Raw genomic sequence first — 20,236 nt, 5'->3', positions numbered from 1 at the left:
TGGGTTTTTTTTTTCCTTTCACAGCAAATTGATTTAGTAACACTCTGCATTCCAGTGTCCCTTATCAGATCAGCAACTGCTGGGCTCTGTCACAGACAATAGTGAATAGGATTTTAGCAGATACTAATGAAAGCATAGTTTAAAGGCCCAAAGGAGTATGCCAGTGACAATACCCTCTGAGATTAAAAGACTGCAAAGGAATAGAAAGCCCAATTAATAATTTTTTTACAGCACAGAACTAATAGTGGAATGCGAATCTGACTAGTGAAAAAGCTGGATGGAATTTACCAAGTAGTGCAGGAAAAAGTTTGTCAAAGATTTGAATAACCAGGTATTGTTTACAGTGTTAAATTTAAAAGATGCATTTTTCTCTCTGCCACTAGCCAAAAAAGTCAAAAGCATTTGAAGGAGAGAGTCCTACCTCTGGTAGGAAAACCCAACTTGCTTGGACGGTGTTACCCCAAGGTTTTAAAATTAGCCCAACAATTTTTGGAATAGAGACCGAAACGAGACCTAAGTGCATTCAGTGGACTGCAACTTTGTTGAATTTTCTTGGGCTAAATGGCTATTGAGTCTCTCCACAGAAGGCCCAAGTAGCCCGACAACAATTAACTTACCTTGGATATGAAATTACCACTGGACAACAAACGCTAGGAGTGTTCATTAGAGCTTGGCATTGTTGGCCTTGAAGACCTTGGAAGCTGATAATGAAGGAGCCAGCTAGCAGAAGTTTACTGATAAGTAGGCATTGGAATGCAGAAAGCTGGCTGCATTTGGTTCAAGAGTTTGAAAACAGCCAGAGGAGACTGAGTCTGCGCAAAGTGCAAAAAGAAATATATTCATCCCGAGGAAGACTTCCCACTAATCCCTAAGACCCCAGCCCATGACCATCAGGAGGCACAACAGGCACAAGACTGGAGCGAACATTCCAGAACTGATTATAATATGAAGCGGGGAAAGGTTATGAAAACATGCTCTCATTTCCTAGAAACATCCTTCGAGGGCTGTGAAAACAAGTGCCCTTCAGGGGCAGAACACAAAGAGGCCTAACCAGAGTGATAGAGACAGGATTGGAGGTCCTAAATGGAATTGACTATCAGAAATGTTACTGAAGTGGGAAAATGTGGAGGAACAAGACCATGAATTAATAGGAAATGCACTCAGTGTGATCCAAGAAAACGTTTCGTTGGCCCTCAGTTGTATACAGGCACAATTATGGATGCAATCAGTGGCCGCCTTAATTATAAGAGAAGGTGGTGAGGGTACTTTCCCACCGAAATCCAGAAAGTGGTTTGGGACAGTGCCACTGGCTTAGAGAGGAAGCTTCAATCCTGGTAGACTCTGGTAAATTATACTGTATATTATGCTTATCCATTATGCGGATTCTCCCACTCAAAAGCGAAGAATTTCCTACTGTCTTTGTCAAGGGGAATACAGAAGAAGGCATCTTTTAAATCAATTACTGTAAACCATTTATATTTCTCCTTCACAGATGTTAACAATGTGTATGGGTTAGCTACTACCGGATGTATATCTTTCGTGATTTCATTAATAGCCCTTAAATCCTGTACCAATCTATAGTCTCCATTTGGTTTCTTTACTGGAAAAATTGGGGTATTATATTCTGATTCACATTCTTCTAATATTCCAAACTTTAAGAACTTTTCAATAGTTTTCACTATTCCAAATCGGGCCTCTAATTTGATGGGATATTGTTTTATCCATACTGGTTTCGTTCCTTCCTTCAATTCTACTACTACCGGTTGAGCCATTTTCGATTTCCCTGGTATATCAGTTTCCCATACTGTAGGGATCACTGCCTCTTCTACCTCTTTGGGTACTTGAACTTTTGGATTTTCCTTCAACACTAGTATCTGTCCTGACTTTGATTCTGGAACTTGCATAATTAATTCTCCATTCTCAAAGACAATTCTTGCATTTAATTTAGATAATAAATCCTGTCCCAACAGGGAGATTGGACTATCAGGCATATACAAGAATTCATGCCATATTTCCTTTCCTCCAAATCGCAGTTCCAGGGGTTGCATGAATGGCCGGGTTTCCTCTTTCCCTGTGGCTCCCACTATTGTAGTTGTCCTTTTCCCTATCTGTCCACATAAACCATTTAAAACTGAGTATGTTGCACCAGTATCTATTAAAAATTGCACTTCTTCCCCCTCTAGCCTTACTTTCACCAGGGGTTCATCCTTTCCTGATTCTAGTCAGCTCTGATTCCCATACTCTCCCAAAACCATTGCCTTGGCCACCTCGGTGTTTCCGAATGGCATTCCTGGCTGCAAATTCTGCCTCATTCTCTGCGGGCACGCATTCTTCCAATGCCCTTCCTGCTTGCAATATGCACATTGGTTAATACCCAATTTATTCAACCTTGATCCTAACTCATTAGACAAGTAATTAAATCCAAACCCCCTTCCTCGTCCACGTATCGAGCCTCTTCCTCTACCTCGACCTGCAGGATTGTTCTGGCCTCTGCGCTGCATCACCGCCAGCAGATGTCGCTGTTGCCTTTGAGAACTCTCCCTCTCACGGTTATTGTATACTTTCCAAGCAGTCTCTAATAGCCTATCCAGATCACGCAGCTCCACGCCCTCCAGTTTCTGCAGTTTCTTTCTAATATCATCCTGTGACTGCCCTAAGAAAATCAGGGCCAGCTGCACCTTAGCTTGCTCTGTTTCTGGGTCTAAATCTGTGTATTTCCTCGCCACCTCTTTAAGCCGCTCCAAAAATGCAGACGGGGATTCTGTTTTCTCTTGCCTGACATTATACAATTTTGACCAACTGATTGTTTTTGGCATAGCATTTTGTACTCCAACAACTATCCACTCCTGGTATCTCCTCAGATTTCCCATTCCTCTTGCAGTATTATAATCCCACATGGGATCTTCAGTCGGAAAATTCTGATCAACTGTCCCTGTGACAATCCCCTGCCTAATGTCTTCTCTAACTCGATTGCGGGCAGTTCTCAACACCATTTCCTTCTCTGTAGAGTCCATTAGGGTGTCCAGTAACACCTGTATATCATCCCAATCAGGATTCTGGGTTTTCAGAATCATCTTTACAACTCGTGCCACTTTACTTGGGTTCTCCCGATAAGTTCCAGCAGATTGTTTCCAGAGCATCAGATCTCCTGGAGTGAAAGGTACTTTAACATATACGGGTCCTTTTGCCCCAACCCCTTGCCGAAGCGTTGCTAATATAGCACTGGATGTCTGCTGTCTAACTTGAATATCCCGTTGCCATGTTCGGTGGGATATTGGGTAGTGGAATACTCCTGTTCCTCTATTTCTACCTCATCCTCCCCATCACCTTCTACTCCAGTATCTCTGGGGGCTGGTGGGGCCAACGGAGCCACTAATAAATCAAAATCATCATCTTCCTTATGCTGCAAAGCATTTTCCACTGCCAGACATTTCATACATTTCTTCTCAGTCACACATCCCTCACATTGGTCATCCGATTTTGTACTAACAACCATTATCCCACATGCCTTCTTCCATTCCTCTTTCCCTCTTAAAATAAAAAACAGTTCTACATATGGTATCTCATCCCATTTACCCTCGCGCCTACAAAATTGCATCAATTGCAGGATGGTATTATAGTCTAAAGTTCCATTTTCTGGCCAACGAACCTGATCCTCTAAATTATACTGTGTCCACCATACATTACAATACTCAACCAATTTCCTTTTTTGCATTTCTTGCCCAAACTGCCCCTCTTTCCAATGCATCAGAGTATACCCTAACGGTGATGACTTGGGTATTGGCGGCATTTTATAACAGTCCAGACCAGCACCAAACAACAAACTAAACAAAATTCCACATAACGAATAATACAGATTACCAAAAATACAGGACCAGAATACAGTTGCCGAACCTGCAAAAGGAATAATACAGATTACGAATAATACAGATTACCGAAAATGCAGAACAGATCACTGATGCCGAACCTGCAGAGCTTTCGCTACTGTCTTACGGACGGCACCTAGGCTTTTCTCTGGAGCTCCCTAGCCCAACCAAGCGTAGCTTTCGCCGCGTCTAACAGGCAGGCTTTTACCAGACCAGAAAATATGGTACCTTTCCAATTGGGCACAAGACCCGAAAAATTTGGTACAATTCCTAATTAGGCACAAGACCTGTAGAAAAATTTAGTACTATTCCCAATTAGGCACAAGACCTGACAAAGTTGGTACCATTCCCGATAAAGCACCGTGTCTTACTGATATCCCTGGTCCGTCGGGGGCAGCGGAGGTCGGCTGCAGTCGATGGAGCTCCCCGAGAATCACTCGGTGCCGGCTGGAGCGAGATCGATGCGAGCTGCCTCAGCAATGCCCGCGAGGTCCCTTCGTGGTCGCCAAAACTGTTAGCATAGAGACAAACACATAACCATTCCAGGTAGGTTATATGTGGTGCTTTATTTCGAGGAACAGGGAATAGGGGTGTCAACAGTGAGAAAGCCAGGCCTCTTTGTCTTTAGCTAGCCCAGCACCTGTCAGGTCCTTAGTAGGCCATGATCTGTATTGGATCCTTTCAGGGTGGTTGAACCTGTTACATCAGGTGCCTAAGGAAGAGAAAGGTGGGCAAGGACTTGCAGTGCTGCCTCAGCATCAGCCTTCAATTTGACTATGCGTGAAAAATCAAGGGAAAAAAGTAATCTCAGAGGATGTATGATCATTTAATTCTGAGCACATGGTTCTGAATTAATTTGTATTGTATTGTACTACATAATAGTCAAAACATATAGGTTTTGTTTCAGTATACCAGGATGCCATAAAGGTGGGCTCCAAAAGTTCTGTTGGATGTGGTGGCACCTCAAAGGAGAGTGCGAGAAATGCTAAGACATGAAGGCAGAGGTCTCCCTTCATATGTAGGAAATGATCGGACCCTGGAAAAGATATGTTGGACTCCTACGTGTATTGAATTTCATTTAGCCTTTTTGTCACACTAACAGAAACCCCCCTATATGAGTCTTTAAAGTGTACATTATATATATATATAAAGTATATATATAAAAAGTATATATATAAAGTGTATATGTTTGTAATTTATAGTATAAATATTGGGGTGGGTTTGGTTTATTTTAATATGTACGAGGTCTGACAGAAAAAAATGAGAATAACTCTGTAGCCTGGGAACCAAGAGTGAGAGGGGAGAGGCAAAGAGATTGTTATAGAACATGTTCTAACCTGTCAGATTAGAACAAGGCTCAACTCAATTGCTTCACACATACGAGTGGACATGTATTCAAATAGAGATGTTTTCTTACCCTTGGTCAGAAAATGTTGGTGTGAACAGTGAGTTCACATCAAGTTTCTTGTGAAAGTGAAGAAATCTACAATGGAAACTTTTCAGTTATTGACTGAGGCTTACGGTGAAGACATCCCAAAGATCAAGTCAGTGCTCAAAGGAACCCATTTTTTGTTGGTAGAAGTTGTGAAAGCAAAAACAACTGAAATCCTCAACAGTCTTTCAGGAAATGATCTGTGCAATTGCTTCGAACATTGGCAGCATTGTATGCAGCCATGTGTCAGCTCAGAAGGAAACTATTGTGAAGGTGATCACAGCTGATTTTCTTAATTTGTTAAATAAAAAGAGTTATGGGCACAGTCTCAGTTCTTTTGTGTCAGATCTTGTATATATGTGCATATGCATGCTGTATCTTTTTTAGGATATGCTATTGTATTGGCAGAGGATGCTCAAACTAAAAAAATTAGAAACGCAACTCTTTCAGTGCTCATAGCACATGGAAGAAGAGTCAGGGCTCTTCCTTGGGACACTTCCGAATGCTCAAAGAACATGGACTCGCATAATTTGGCAGTGTGTACGCTTAGCTTCAGTGCTGTCCTGGCATTGGAGGTATGGGAAGGAATTTGGTTCGTTCAGCTAATCTTTCTCTAAAGATAGTTAATGATTGTGTAGTCTTCCCTTACCTGCAGTGAACCTTCAGTGATTGTTTACATTAAATAATTTTAAATGAAATAATAAAATACAAAATCATTATCGTTTACAGACTATAGATGGGTATGATAATCATGCCTGCATTACCTGCCTACTTTTTATGTATAAATAAGGATGTTTGCTATATTTTAATCCTTAGTCAAGCAATATTGCTTATCTTTATAATGTTTCAGTGGTTTTAATTAAGATTTAGTAGGAATATTTCTTCCAAAGCACATCGCTGTCTGATTATGTGCTCTGCACTGTACATCTTCCCTCTGTGACATTCTTTGTTACATAATGAAATGGAAATGTATAAGTTAGTCCTTTCCGTGCCTTCTGACTTATGGAATAGGTTTTCCTATGCATTTTAAATGGAAGGCTGTAAAGACCAACTTCTTTACTTGTATTGTCTTAAACATTGTCTAAATGCGGGGCTGCCTGCCTGCCTGCCCTGAGGGGCTTCTCTGTGGCCCTAGGTCAATGAGACAGGGAGTGGGGAGAAAGGGGTACAAGCAGCGGGTGCTGCCCCCTGCCCCACCCACCTGATTGCCCTGGAACCACCAGACCCTCCCAAAGGAGCTTCTGTGCACACACAGCAAGACCACGCCTCACTTGCTAATGGGGCATGGACATGCCTTATGGAACTTGCAAGGAGGCACGCGGCATGCACCCACCATTTCCCAATCGGACAGGCCTGGAAGAACCACCAGACCATGTGGCCCTGAGGAATTGCCACTGGAGCTGCTGCTGGATGGACCACATGTTCCCAAAAAACTGTCATGGCCCTTGGAGTAGTGACCTCCTCCCTTTTTTTGTCCTCTCTCTTTTCTTTTCCCTCTGCTCTCTCTCACTTATTTTACTGTGTTTCCTCTCACATTTAATGACATTGTGGGAGGATTAAAAGTGATTTTAAGTCCTTGGGACAGCTACTGAGGGAATCTGGGGCCCATGTGATTTTTCTTCCCTCCTTCCAGTTACAGGTGGTGACATAGCACAGCTCAGATGAGTTCAGTCTATTAATACATGGCTCCGTGGCTGGTGTCACCACAATAACTTTGGGTTTTTTTATAACGGGGTGGCCTACATGGCACCAGGATTACAGGCTTCAGACGGGAGCCACCTTTCTCAGAGAGGGAGGAGGGTCTTTGCCCCAAAGCTTGCAGGGCCTGTAGATAGGGCTTTAAAAAAGATATGAAGGGGGAGGGAGATAACATGAAGTTAGCCCTTAACAAGAGGTGGAAGGATAGGATGGGTGAGGTACTTAACAACTTTTTTGCCTCAGTCCATGGGACCTGACGAGATGCACCCCAGAGTCCTGAGTAAATTGGCAGATGTGGTTGTCAAGCCACTCTCCATGATATTTGAAAAGTCATGGCAATCAGGAGAAGTCCCTGGTGACTAGAAGAAGGGTAACATTGTGCCCATTTTTAAAAAGGGTAGAAAATATGACCCTGAGAACTACTGACCTGTCAGCCTCACCTCTGTGCCTGGGAAGATCATGGAACAGATCGTCCTAGAAGCTATGCTAAAGCACATGGAGGACAGGGAGGTGATTAATGGCAGCCAGCATGGCTTCACCAGGGGCAAGTCCTGTCTGACCAACTTGGTGGCTTTCTATGATGGGGTAACCACAGCAGTGGACATGGGTAAACCAATGGATGTGATCTGTCTGGACTTCTGAAAAGCCTTTGACACAGTCCTGCTCTCTAAATTGGAGAGATATGGATTTGATGGGTGGACGGTAAGGTGGATAAGAAACTGATTGGATGGTCATATTCAGAGAGTAGTGGTCAATGGCTCAAAGTCCAGATGGAGATCCGTGACGACTGGTGTCTCTTAGGGGTCCATACTGGGACTGGTGCTCTTTAATATCTTTATCAATGATACTGACAGCGAGATTGAGTACACACTTGATGTGTGAAAGCAGACAAGGGGGGCTGGGAGTGTTCGTTAGAGCTTGGCGTTGTTCACCTTGAAGACCTTGGAAGTTGATAATGAAGCAGCCAGCTAGCAGAAGTTTACTGATAAGTAGGCACTGGGATGCAGAAAGCTGGCTGCATTTGGTTCTGGAGTTTGAAAACAGCCAGAGGAGACTGCGTCTGTGCAAAGTTCAAAAAGAAATATATTCATCCTGAGAAAGACTTCCTGCTTCATCCCTAAGACCCCGGCCCACGACCATCAGGAGTATGTAGTAGGCGCTTATATCTATGCATGTCTTTACACTATAAGTAGCTGCTTGTTAAGCTATACGGTGTGCAAGCTAGGAGGAGAACCCCCTTGCACCCCAGCGCTGGAAATAAACATACCTGCTTTATAACTCATTTTGGGTTATAGAGTTTGATTCCGCAAAACAATTTGGCACCCCAGATGGGACACCCTCTCTGCCCAGCTGCAGGATCGGTGGGGAGTGGGACATTCTAAGGCACGCCCTGGTAAGCTATTTCTCTGGAGAATCTTCCATCTCTATCCGATTGCTGCGTGGGGAGAGACGGCCCATCAGCAGGCAGACCAGGTATGTGATTTATGTATGATACAGGATGTACCTGCAGGAGACAGAGGGGACGAGTCTGTAAGTCGTGGATGGGACACCTCACGCGATGACGAGGGGTTAGGGTCATTTTTCTGAGACCCCGTAAATCCGTGAGGGAGAATATGAATCCCCTACTTGCGCCAGGTGAGGAGGTGGCACTGCCCGCCCCTGGGTAAAATAGCGAATTTGCTGCTGTGGTCTGGTATGGGTGCTCCCTGCTGTGATAGCAAAGCACCAGGTAAAATATAATCCCAAAATTCCTGTTAGACGGAGACGCATGGTGAGGGATTATGGTATCATCCCAAGATTCCTGTTAGACGGAGATGCGTGGTGAGGGATTATGGTATTGTATATGGTATTATAGATAAGATAATATTATAGTATAATAATATCATGAATTGGGTACTCCTTGCTGAGGAAGCAGGAGTGCTGCATATGAGATAGCTATCATCTTCTACACATGTTGCAAATCTTCAGTATCGGTGCCATCTATATTTTAACATCATTAAGAGCTCATTTCAAACTTCTCATATGTTGTGGAGTGTTTGTATGTGAGTGCGTGGTTGCATGAGACACGCAATTGAGTGCGAAGCATGTGCAGAGTTCTGCTCTCCTGCGAAGGAAGCAGCCGGAGACAAACGAAGCGAGTGATCACTGCTATACATTGTGTGTTTTATGTCATAAATATTCTCTGCAAATTGTCTGACATATAACAGAGTACCAGTGGAATTGAGAGGGATAGCTTACCGGGGGACATTCTTCCTCCACAGACAGGAGCCAGAGGTGGACTGAGCTCAAAATGTTGAAAGACTTGCAAATTGTTTAGAAGCCCTGTTTGTCTTGATCCTAGGAATGCGCCTACAAAGTCTTTTAATTCCAAACATCCATTGAGCCAGCAAATGGGTATATTTACCTCAGACCTTTGGAATGGAAGGCTGCAAAGGATGAAATTTTAAAATACCTAGTATAGAGGAAAAAACAAAAAAAGGAGAAAAACCGGGAGAAGCAGAGAAGCAGCTGAGAGTGCCCCTCCCTTTTTCCCCCTTCCTGGTATGTGAGTTATGTGAGTTAGGTGCTGTGTGTGTGAGTAAACCCTTCCCCTCCCGGAATGTCAGTTAAGTGTTCTGTGTAACAGAAAAGAATAATTTGGAAGTGTAAAAGCAAAAGGTTTGCGTAGACAGAGGGGCCAGAATTGTGCAGGCTGCGGGAATGGATCAGATTTGGTGTTCAGACTACCATAAAGTTTTATTGTGCTATTCAGCTAGCTTGAGAAAGTGGTTTGGGACAGTGCCACTGGCTTAGAGAGGAAGCTTCAATCCTGATAGACTCTGGTAAATTTCACCTATGACCCCATCACTAATAGAGCCCCAGCCTTTGTGTTTACCATACGTAACTCTGCAATATGTGTAATCCACTCCATCATTGCATTAGGATTAAGCCATGATAAAACTGTGCTCTATCCTTCTGAACATAGAACATGGACACAAATAGTGAATGGGAAATGGCAAATTCTAAATTTAGAATCTTGCATTACATGAGAACAAGGATTCATTTGCTAAATAATACAATCGATGCTCAAGACATCTGCCTTGACACTGAGCAAAGCTTTGAGATCCATCAAGATGCTAATCCGAGGACTGTACTTGTATATGTGGGCCAGGGTTGTGTGTGTTTGAGAACTGCTTGTACCTCTGTAGTAATCGATGAGATAATTATAGGTAGTGAGAATCACACTAATTTCTAATTTCTGTATTTGTTAGCTTGTTAAGATTGTTGGGTGTGACTTTTCTTATTTAGCACCAGTCGTATCCCATCAATTGATAAAATCCAATTGTACAATATTTCACAAATTTTCACCTATACCTATTGTAATGAATCTTACATTGATAAAATGATTAATGAAACAGTTAATGAAACATCAGGACTTGATTATAATTCTGGATGAGGTCCAGGAAAGTGGGACAAGACCCTGATAACAGTCCACCATGAGTGGAAAGAAAGGGGGTCCTAAAAGAGTAAAAGAAAATTTAAACCATCGTTGAAGGGACGTGTTGTTCAGATGGTCCCCTACTGCGACTGGCATTCTGAGTAAGCTGTGTCACCCCAATATTGCCCTTCTGATGCTAGTTTTAGTTAGGTTTGTTTTCTCTGCTATGTTATTTATTTGGATTTGGAGAATGCTACAAGGACTAATAATTTTGACTTCTATGTCTAGTGCCCATAAGAATGCATTTAAAAGGTAATTTTCCAACAAAATACCATACTATTCCCCTTTGAGAGATAAATTACAGAGTTGACAAATGAATCTGCCCATGTTAAAAAAGACAGGGGTAAGTGATGTGTGAAAGCAGACAAGGGGGGCTGGGAGCGTTCGTTAGAGCTTGGCGTTGTTCGCCTTGAAGATCTTGCAAGTTGATAATGAATGAGCCAGCTAGCAGAAGTTTACTGATAAGTAGGCACTGGGATGCAGAAAGCTGGCTGCATTTGGTTCAGGAGTTTGAAAACAGCCAGAGGAGACCGAGTCTGCGCAAAGTTCAAAAAGAAATATATTCATCCCGAGGAAGACTTCCTGCTTCATCCCTAAGACCCCGACCAACAACCATCAGGAGGCACTACGCAGGCGCAAGATTTGAGCGAACTTTCCAGATCTAATTATAATACGAAGCGGGGATAGGGTATGAATATGTAGTAGGCGCTTATACCTATGCATGTCTTTACAATATAAGTAGCTGCTTGTTAAGCTATACGGTGTGTGCAAGCTAGGAGGAGAACTCCCTTGCACCCCAGCGCTGGAAATAAACATACCTGCTTTATAACTCATTTTGGGTTATAGGATTTGATTCCGCAAAACATTCCCACTTCCTATTATAATTAGTTCTGGAAAGTTCACTCCAGTCTTGCACCCATGTAGTGCTTCCTGATGGTCGTGGGCTGGGGTCTTATGGATGAAGTAAGAAGTCTTCCTCAGGATGAATTATTTTTTTTCCCTTGAACTGTGCATACACACAACCCTGGTCCATATATACAAGTACAAGTCCTCTGATTAGTATCTGGATGCATCTCAAAGTGACAAATGCTTTGCTCGGTGTCGAGGCAGATGCCTTGAGCATCAACTGCATTATTTAGCAAATGAATCCTTGTTGTTCTCGTGTAATGCAAGATTCTAAATTTACGGTTTCCCATTTCCTGTTCACTATTTGTGCCCAAGTTCGATGTTCAAGAGGATAAAGCACAGTTTTATCATGGCTAAATCCTAATGCAGTGATGGAGTGGATTACACATATTGCAGAGTTACGTATGGTAAACACAAAGGCTGTGGCTCTATTAGTGATGGGATCATAGGTGAAATTTACCAGAGTCTACCAGGATTGAAGATTCCTCTCTAAGCCAGTGGCACTGTCCTAAACCACTTTCCGGATTTTGGTGGGAAAGTACCCTCACCACCTTCTCTTATAATTAAGGCGGCCACTGGTTGCATCCATAATTGTGCCTGTATACAAATGAGGGCCAAAGAAACGTTTTCTTGGATCACACCGAGTGCATTTCCTATTAATTCATAGTCTTGTTCCTCCACCATTTCCCACTTTGGTAACATTTCTGATAGTCAATTCCATTTAGGACCTCCCATCTGTCTCACTCCTGTTAGGCCCCTTTGTGTTCTGTCCCTGAAGGGCACTTGCTTTCACAGCCAGATTGTCCAGCCCTCGAAGGACGTTTCTAGGAAATGAGAGTATGCTGGTTGAATCTCAGAAATATCAGTTTGCCTTAGCAGTTCAACACGTTTAAGAGACCATTCTGGGTTGAACAGCATTTGCTGTTGGCCTGTATTCCTGATTATATACAGACCAATCTCTCAAATTCTGGGTTGTAACAGGCTTAGCTATAATATTTATTTTAAATTTGAATGAGAGCCCAGTGGTATCATAGGCCCAGAGACAAACCATCTTAACGGTCTGTCCTAATGTAAAATTATGCCAACGGTCTAATTCATTGGAAATACAGGTTTTTGTATTCTTATCTGTAGGCGTAGTTGAGATAGTGCTTTGGGATGCCTTTTTATGGATAGTCCTATTAACCATTCAGCATCCTACTTTGATTTCTCCTCCTATGGTCCCCTGAAGTTGCTGAATCCCCTGTTCTCTATCCACATTCCATTCTTGCCTCATGTATACTTGATTTTCATGCATAACCACAGTTGATAGATTTAAACCCTTTCAATCAGAATATTTCCCAGGGCTCCAGTATACCCAATAAAAGTTTGAGACCAAGGCCACTCAGTATTCTTTTGGCTAGAGGTGTCTTTTCCCTCCCTGGATTATAATTATGATCATGAGAAAAATAATTTTCCTGGTTGGACTTGCGTGACCCTCCATGGAGATATATGTGCCTTTTTCACTCGGGTGCGATGGATCCATGCACTCTGCTCCTTGGTTTTGATTGCTGTGAAGAAGACAAGGAACTGCGTTTCCAGAGTCCTCTCTGCAAGAGACTTTACATATACATAATCTCCAGGTCGTATGTTATGCACAGGTTCATCCAAACCCCTACTTCACATCTCAGCCTCATGTTTTTCAGTCTTTTGGAGCTTTTTGTCCAGTGCCACCATGTAGAAGGTCATGATTTGATATGCAAATAGTGACTGATTTGTTGTACTACTTCTGAGATAAAATGTGGTCCCCTATCAGGAGACATAGTTGCTGGGACCCCAAAGCGTGGTATTATCTCCTGTATTAATGTTCTGGTTATCTCCTTGTTCTAGTAGGGAATGCCTCCGGCCAACCTGAAAAGGTACCAGTTAATATCAATAAGTATCGACATTCCCCCCTGTCTTGGGAGTTCCGAAAAATCAGTCTGCCATTGTTGCCCAGGCCTGTTGCTTCTTCCTATTTGGCCCATTTCTGGTTTGGGGTAATTTTGGGATTAGTCTGGAGGCAAAGGTCACACTGCTGAGCCACTTGTCTCACAATAGTGTATAAATTTCTACCTGCAATCCCTTTAATTAGGTGTTTATATAAAGCTTCTGCCCCCCCATGTCTCTTCCTGTGTTCAAACCCTATAACCGAAACAAGTTATAAAGCAGATATTTTTATTTCCAGCACTCGGGTACAAGGGGGTTCTCCTAACTTGCACACTGTATAACTTAGCAAGCAGCTAAGTTATTTACTTATAAGTTTACACTTATAGTGTAAAGATATGCGTAGTTATAAGCACATACTACATATTGATAACCTTTCTGTGCTTCATATTATAATTAGTTCTGGATAGTTTGCTCCAGTCTTGTGCCCTCATAGTGCCTCCTGGTGGTCGTGGGCCAGGATCTTAGGGATGAAATAAGAAGTTTTCTTCAGGATGAAAAATTTTTCCCCTTGAACTGTGCACAAGCACAGTCTCTTCTGGTTGTTTTCCAGCTTTCTGCATTCCAATGCCCACTTATCAGTAAACTTCTGCTAGCTGGCTCCTTCATTATCAACTTCCAAGGTCTTCAAGACGAGCAGCAGTGAACATTCCCAACCCCCCTGTCTGCTTTTGCTCATCACAATCGGCAATATCCAACTATCCCTAACAACCTTCTGATCTCCGTTTTGGTTCATTGAACTGGTAAATAAATAATTCCAGAAATCCACTCTGGACTAATTTTTAATTTTTCGTTGTCCTTCACTGATAACATGTCCCAAATATCTCACCTCTTTTTCTGCAAACTGTAGCTTTCCCTTTGACACTCTTAGTCGGAGAAAACACTTAGTTCTCCGAGAAAATTCAAAAGTCTTATAGTCTCAGTTCCTACTATCTTTTCCCCTTCCCCTGACAATAACAAGTCATTCACGTACTGTAAAATCTACGTTCCCAGGGAGGAGGAGTACTGTTGCATAATAGATTCCAAAGCTTGTCCAAACAAATTGGGAGATTCTGTGAAACCCTGGGGTAACTTGGTCCATCTTAAATGATTCTTTTGTTCTGTCTCTGGGTCCTCCCATTCAAATGCAAAGATATCCGACTTTCCTCCCCCAGAGGAGGTGTCCTTTAGGTCTGTCAATCACACTAAACCAACCACGATCCCTAGGAATCTTACTCAAAATAGTATATGGATTCAGGACCACTGGATATCGTGTAAATATGTGCTTATTTACTTCTCTCAAATCCTGGACTAACCGATATGTCCCATCTCCTTTACTGACCGGGAGAATGGGGGTGTTATGTGGGGACATACATGTTTCCAGGGTCCCGTCCTTAATAAGTCCTTCTATAATTGGTCTTAACCTCCTTCTCACCTCATTTGAGATGAGATATTGCCATACTCAAATAGGCTTTTCTTTGTCCTTGAGTAGGATGCGTATCGGGGGTATATCCAACTCACCCCTGTTCCCTTCTGTCACCACAAAACCGGGTTGATCAATGCTTCATCTATTTCCCATAATTGTAGAAGTTTTACCACCGTTTTATTGGTCCCTGGTACCACCCCAGTCCCTAGTTGTAGCTGGAAGTCCCGGACCAATAAATTACACCCTGCTTCTGGGACTAACAAAACATTCCCTATTACCTGTCAGGTTTTCCTCTGAATTATGATCTGTTTGATAACCGCCACCTTAAATCCCTCCCCCTTTGCCTCAATCACCCTTATCTCTTCACCATTCACTCTGCATCCCTTGGGGACCTGGACTAGGCACGTCCTTCTCTGCCCCCATATCTACCAAAAAGGCATGTTCTTCCTCCTGGGGTCCTACTTTCAAATTTATCAAGGGCTCCTGTAGATGTTCCTGCCCCAGGAGGCAGAGCCCCTGACTCCCCTATTGCTGTTCCTCATTTTGGGTTTCCTGAAAGACCTTCACGTCCTTCAGGCGCTTGTGGCACTGTCTCTTAAAATGTCCCTCTTTTAACAATGTCCCTCTTTCCCACAATAAAAACAGACCCTCTGACATTTTTCGCATTTACTGCATCCCCCACAAGATGGCCCTAGCTGTCTGTTCGTTGGTCGGGGACCTGAAGGAGGTCGCCCCAAGGGATTGTGTTCCCTCTTTTTATCTCCCTCATATCCCCTTTGGGGATATCCTGAGGTTGAATCTTGGGGTGACCTAGTCTCAGTAGCTGCCTGGATCATGACGACCATAATTTTGGCTTTGGCCTTTTTCTTCATCTCTCCTCACATAAACTTTTTGTGCCTCTCTAAGAAGCTCATCTAACCCTCTGAGGTGCCAGTCTTCTGATTTTTCTAGTTTCTTTCGAATGTCCGGCCAGGCATGGGTCACAAAATGGATCTTCAGCAATGATTGACCAGCCTTGGATTCTGGGTCCACTCCTGAATACTACTGGATACTTCGCCTCAACCCCTCCAGCTATTCAGTGGGTGTTTTCCCTTCCTTCCCAGTCTCTCGCTATCTTTCACCATCATTACTGGAACTGGGTTTCCTGGAGCTGGATCTCCCAGCACTCCCTTCCAACAAGATGCATAGTCACTTTCTTCTTGAGAGAAAGATTGTCTAGCATTCACATATAAATTCAGGGCTTGGCAAATCCAGCCTTCATAGGACCCAAACTTTGGCCAATCCAAGGAGTCATGTCTAATCAATTCCTTGGTCCATTCTATCATGCAATACTGGATTATTTTAGTTTTTTCCTTTCCCTTAATGTCTAATCAATTCCTTGGTCCATTCTATCATGCAATACTGGATTATTTTAGTTTTTTCCTTTCCCTTAGTGTCCGAATTATGGTTCCATGACCTCAACATCCCCCCCAGCGGGCTATCTGGGGGAATCCCTGCTGGCAATTTATGACTCCCTTGCTGCTTGGGGCCCATCTTATCATATCCCTTCCCCATATTTCCCTTGAGGGTCTTACAGCCACTGCACACCTGCTTCGCCCCTTCAGCAGCTAGGTCCCTCATGGGCAACTAGAAATGTGCTTAGAAGGGCTCCGCACTGGCTTCCCAGATCTGTCTGCCAGTCCAGGTCTCACACACTCACATCCATTCACCTCCAGTATCCAGAGTGTCTCGCGATAAATGATCGCTCACCTGTCCACCCAGGGGTCTTGCAGTCTAGGACCACTCACGCCCAATCCCCAAACCAGACAATACTCACCAGCCCGTTTTCCTATCTGTGTCTTCGTGCACAAGAATTACAGACCATAGTATAATAGTAAAAAGGGAGTATCCTTTACTTTTTCTTAGGGAATATCTTTTAATTTTCCTTACTTTGCAAAACCTCCTCTCGGAGATTCGAGCAACCACTGCCCACCATCATGAGGAACGAGGCAAACCGTGCAAGGGGAGCAGGGTGCACCTCTCACCTCGCTCACCAAGACGGGCCGCAGAGGGTCGAGCACTCCCAGATGAGCCCCCAAATTGTCAAAAATGGACAATGCAAAATCTTCTATCCAATCAAACAAAAGTTTATTATGAAAAATTTATTATGAGGTATCAAATTTGCAAAACAAGGAAGCAGAACCAGACCCGTGGCTGAGGCTCAGTCACATCAGCCAGAGGTGCATCTGGTCCAGGCTCCCCTCCCCTTTTATACATTTTGACAAAAAACACATTACATTTTGGCGAGAAAGCAGTTAACAACAAGGCTCATCTGTCCCCCTCCCATCAGAACAATAAGGCCCATCTGTCCCCACTTCAGCCTAGGCATCTGGAGGCGGGGAAAGAGGGGGGGAGAGCAGTGTCCACTGGTGAGCACTGCCCCTCCACTGAACCCCACACCCCAGACAAGCTTGCATCACCAAAGAAAAACATTTTGGATCTCCATCCTCCCTCTAGCCAAAAATGCCAATAGCCTGTTTATTCCTTTTTTTTTTTTTTTGGCTTGAAATTGGAACTTTTAATCCATTTTATTCTTTCCATCGTTTTTCTATCTCTAAATTGAACCCATTCCATGTCTGAACCAAAACATGAACAATTCACCCAGTTTATCATGAGGGTCTTTAGGGGTCACATTACATGTCCTTATTTGGCATTGTTTACTGGCACAAAGCCAACTGTTCCTCCCCATTTTTCACATGGAGCAAATGCCTTCCTTGGACCTTGGCTTGGTTGGAATCCTAAGCAAGGCCAAAGGAAGTGCTTGATACCAATATAAATTGGCTTCTTGACAAATTTTAGCTGATTGCTGTTTTATCAGCAACAATCAGATGATTCATTTTCTCCACCTGGCCACTAGCCTGTGGTCAGTATGGAGTATGTAACTGCCAATCAATTCCTAAAATTTCACTAACCTTTTTAGCACTTTAGCACAAATGTGTACCTCTATCTGACAATATTTGCAGGCACTCCAAAAAGAGGTATAATTTCATTCAACAATACTCTTGTTACTTCTCCTGCTTTTTGTTCTGCAAGGAAAAAGCTTCTGGCCAACCTGAGAAAGTAACTGTTAATACTAATAAATACCAGTACCCCCTTTTCTAGGGAGTTCAGAGAAATCTATTTGCATTCCTATTCACCAATTTCTTACTCAATTGTTTATACAGAACATCTGTGCTCCAATGGGTTTGTTTGTGTTTTTTTTTAATACTCGTCTAAGACCAATTTCCATAGCACTCCTGATGGCATTATTATTTGTCCATCTGGAACATAAAACCACCCATCATCTACTTCCTTTCCTGACGGAGTCGACGGGAGACAAGCACATCCGATGATGATCAACAAGTCTCAATTTATTGATACGATAGGCATGCTTTTATAATAGCAGTAATAAGGCTCATACATATTGCAAAAGTAAGGCTCATCATTGGTCCGATACAGAGTGTCAGCCCTGCCTCTATTGCTACATTCCTAGGATGTTTGTGGTTTTTCTAGCTTCTGTTTTTATCTCCTGTTATCGCCTAACTTCTTGCTCAAGGAGACTGTGGCCTTGTACGAGGCTGCTATTATTTCACCAGCTGTATTTTCTCACGTCCCTTCTCCTCAAGCCATGTCTCTACAAAAACTCTCCACATTTCCCCCATTTTCTTTCTGAGCAAGGAGGTTCGTCTGACTCCAAAATGTGGGTTTCCCTATCTGACCGCAGTCTAGCTCGTGCACACTGCGTTTTTCTCTGACTCCAATGCACTAATAAGGATACATTAGGATGGAACAACGATAAATTCCCTCAAATAGCAAGGTCCTTCCTGTGGCTTTGCCGGTATACCATTCCAAGCTCTGTCTCCACAAATTAAAAATATCTCGGGGGGCAGTTTCTTCGGGGCCGTAATGTTGGCACCGTTACATCGGGAGTAAAGCTGGCTATTCACTATTCCTGATTCCAGGGATGAGTCTAGGCTGGCCCAATTTTGCGATTCTTGTTAAAGTCTTTTAGGTTCAGTGGCTCAAAACCGAACCAACCCCCCTGTTTGACATTGGATAAACTGGCATTTGCACTTCCAAAGAGATCTAATTCTTCTGGGGAAGAGTGCAGGGTGATGTTCAAGGACAGTATGATCTTACATTGTTGGCAGCCATCCTCAATCTGAGGGTTACCTCCCCACTCGGGAGACACCTGGCTACAGCCCTCAGCGCTCGATAAGTTTTTGCACAGGCTGCTTTCGTTCACAAAATCACAAAATTCCCCTGGGGACCAAACAGGCAAACCTATCAGGCAAGTTCGGAAAGGATTAATAACCCCTCCTAAGCTAAGGCAAAGCGACGATTGACTAGTTTGGTTTGCCAATGTTACCCAGATGTTATCTCTTGGCTGATTAAAACGTGTAAAGCGTGTAACTCCTGCTACGCTGGCTATTACAGCACTAAGCAATACAGCAGAAACAGGCTTCATTTTTCTCTTCTATCCTTTCTCCCCTTATTTCTTTTAGCCCTTACTGTTCCTAGCTGTTGCAGTTTTAACTCCCGTAACTTGCTCAAGCACTGATCCAATTCCCTGTCAGGATCTCCTCTTATGGGCCCTACCAAGTAATGCTGTGTTATGGGTACCAATTTCCTACACCTAGCAGAGATAATATGAGATCTACCTTGAACTGTAACCCTTTTAACAATATTCTCCAATTCCCAACGGTAGTAAGCCAATATTTTCTGTTCAGGTGCTTCAAAAAAATGCTAAGGCCGTGGTTGTTGCTAGCCTTGTTTGCTCTTGCAGCTCTCTCTGCCAGCTGTTAAAGTTATGGTTAAATGCACACCTGTTACACCATAAGTCACATACTAGGGACTGTTCTATCCAAAAGATCTTATCGCAACCCCTGCAATACAAAGCTACCCAAGCAGCACAACACGGATTATTACAATCAAGACAATGTTGACCCACTGGCCCCGTATGCAATACTTCCGATAACCGTCCAATAGTTGTAATTAGTCCTTCAAAGGTCTGGCAGTGCTTCAAAACCCTGTCGATGGCTTTCGAGTATCCTTTCAACTGTGACAGCAGCGGTGGTAGGATCAGTGGCAGCTTCTTCTCTCTTCTCCTCTTGTCTTCCTCCGTCAGATTGCTTGGCAGTTGTTGCATCAAGAACAGGTTTAGTCCACCTTGCAGGCACCCATACCGGTCCTGTAGGGGTAGAGACACAAAGATATCCCCTTCCCCAAAACATAACCTTAGCAGGGCCTTTCCACAACCCTGTCTTAGGGTCTCTGTATTTCACCCACACGTCCTTTTTCTGCTCCGTAGTTTCATTTGGCCGATGATGTAATTCTGCTGGAGGGTACTCTGCTTCCCCAAATATGCATAAGTGATTGATCACAAATAAGCTCTTCAATAGCCTTGCCTGGGGGTCAGCAATCTTTTCATGTTTTGCCAAGTACCTTTTCAGAGTGCCCTTAGCCCTTTC

Source organism: Cuculus canorus, chromosome W (assembly GCF_017976375.1).
Source record: "Cuculus canorus isolate bCucCan1 chromosome W, bCucCan1.pri, whole genome shotgun sequence".
NCBI lineage: Eukaryota > Metazoa > Chordata > Aves > Cuculiformes > Cuculidae > Cuculus > Cuculus canorus.
Note: the sequence above shows the minus strand (reverse complement) of the source record.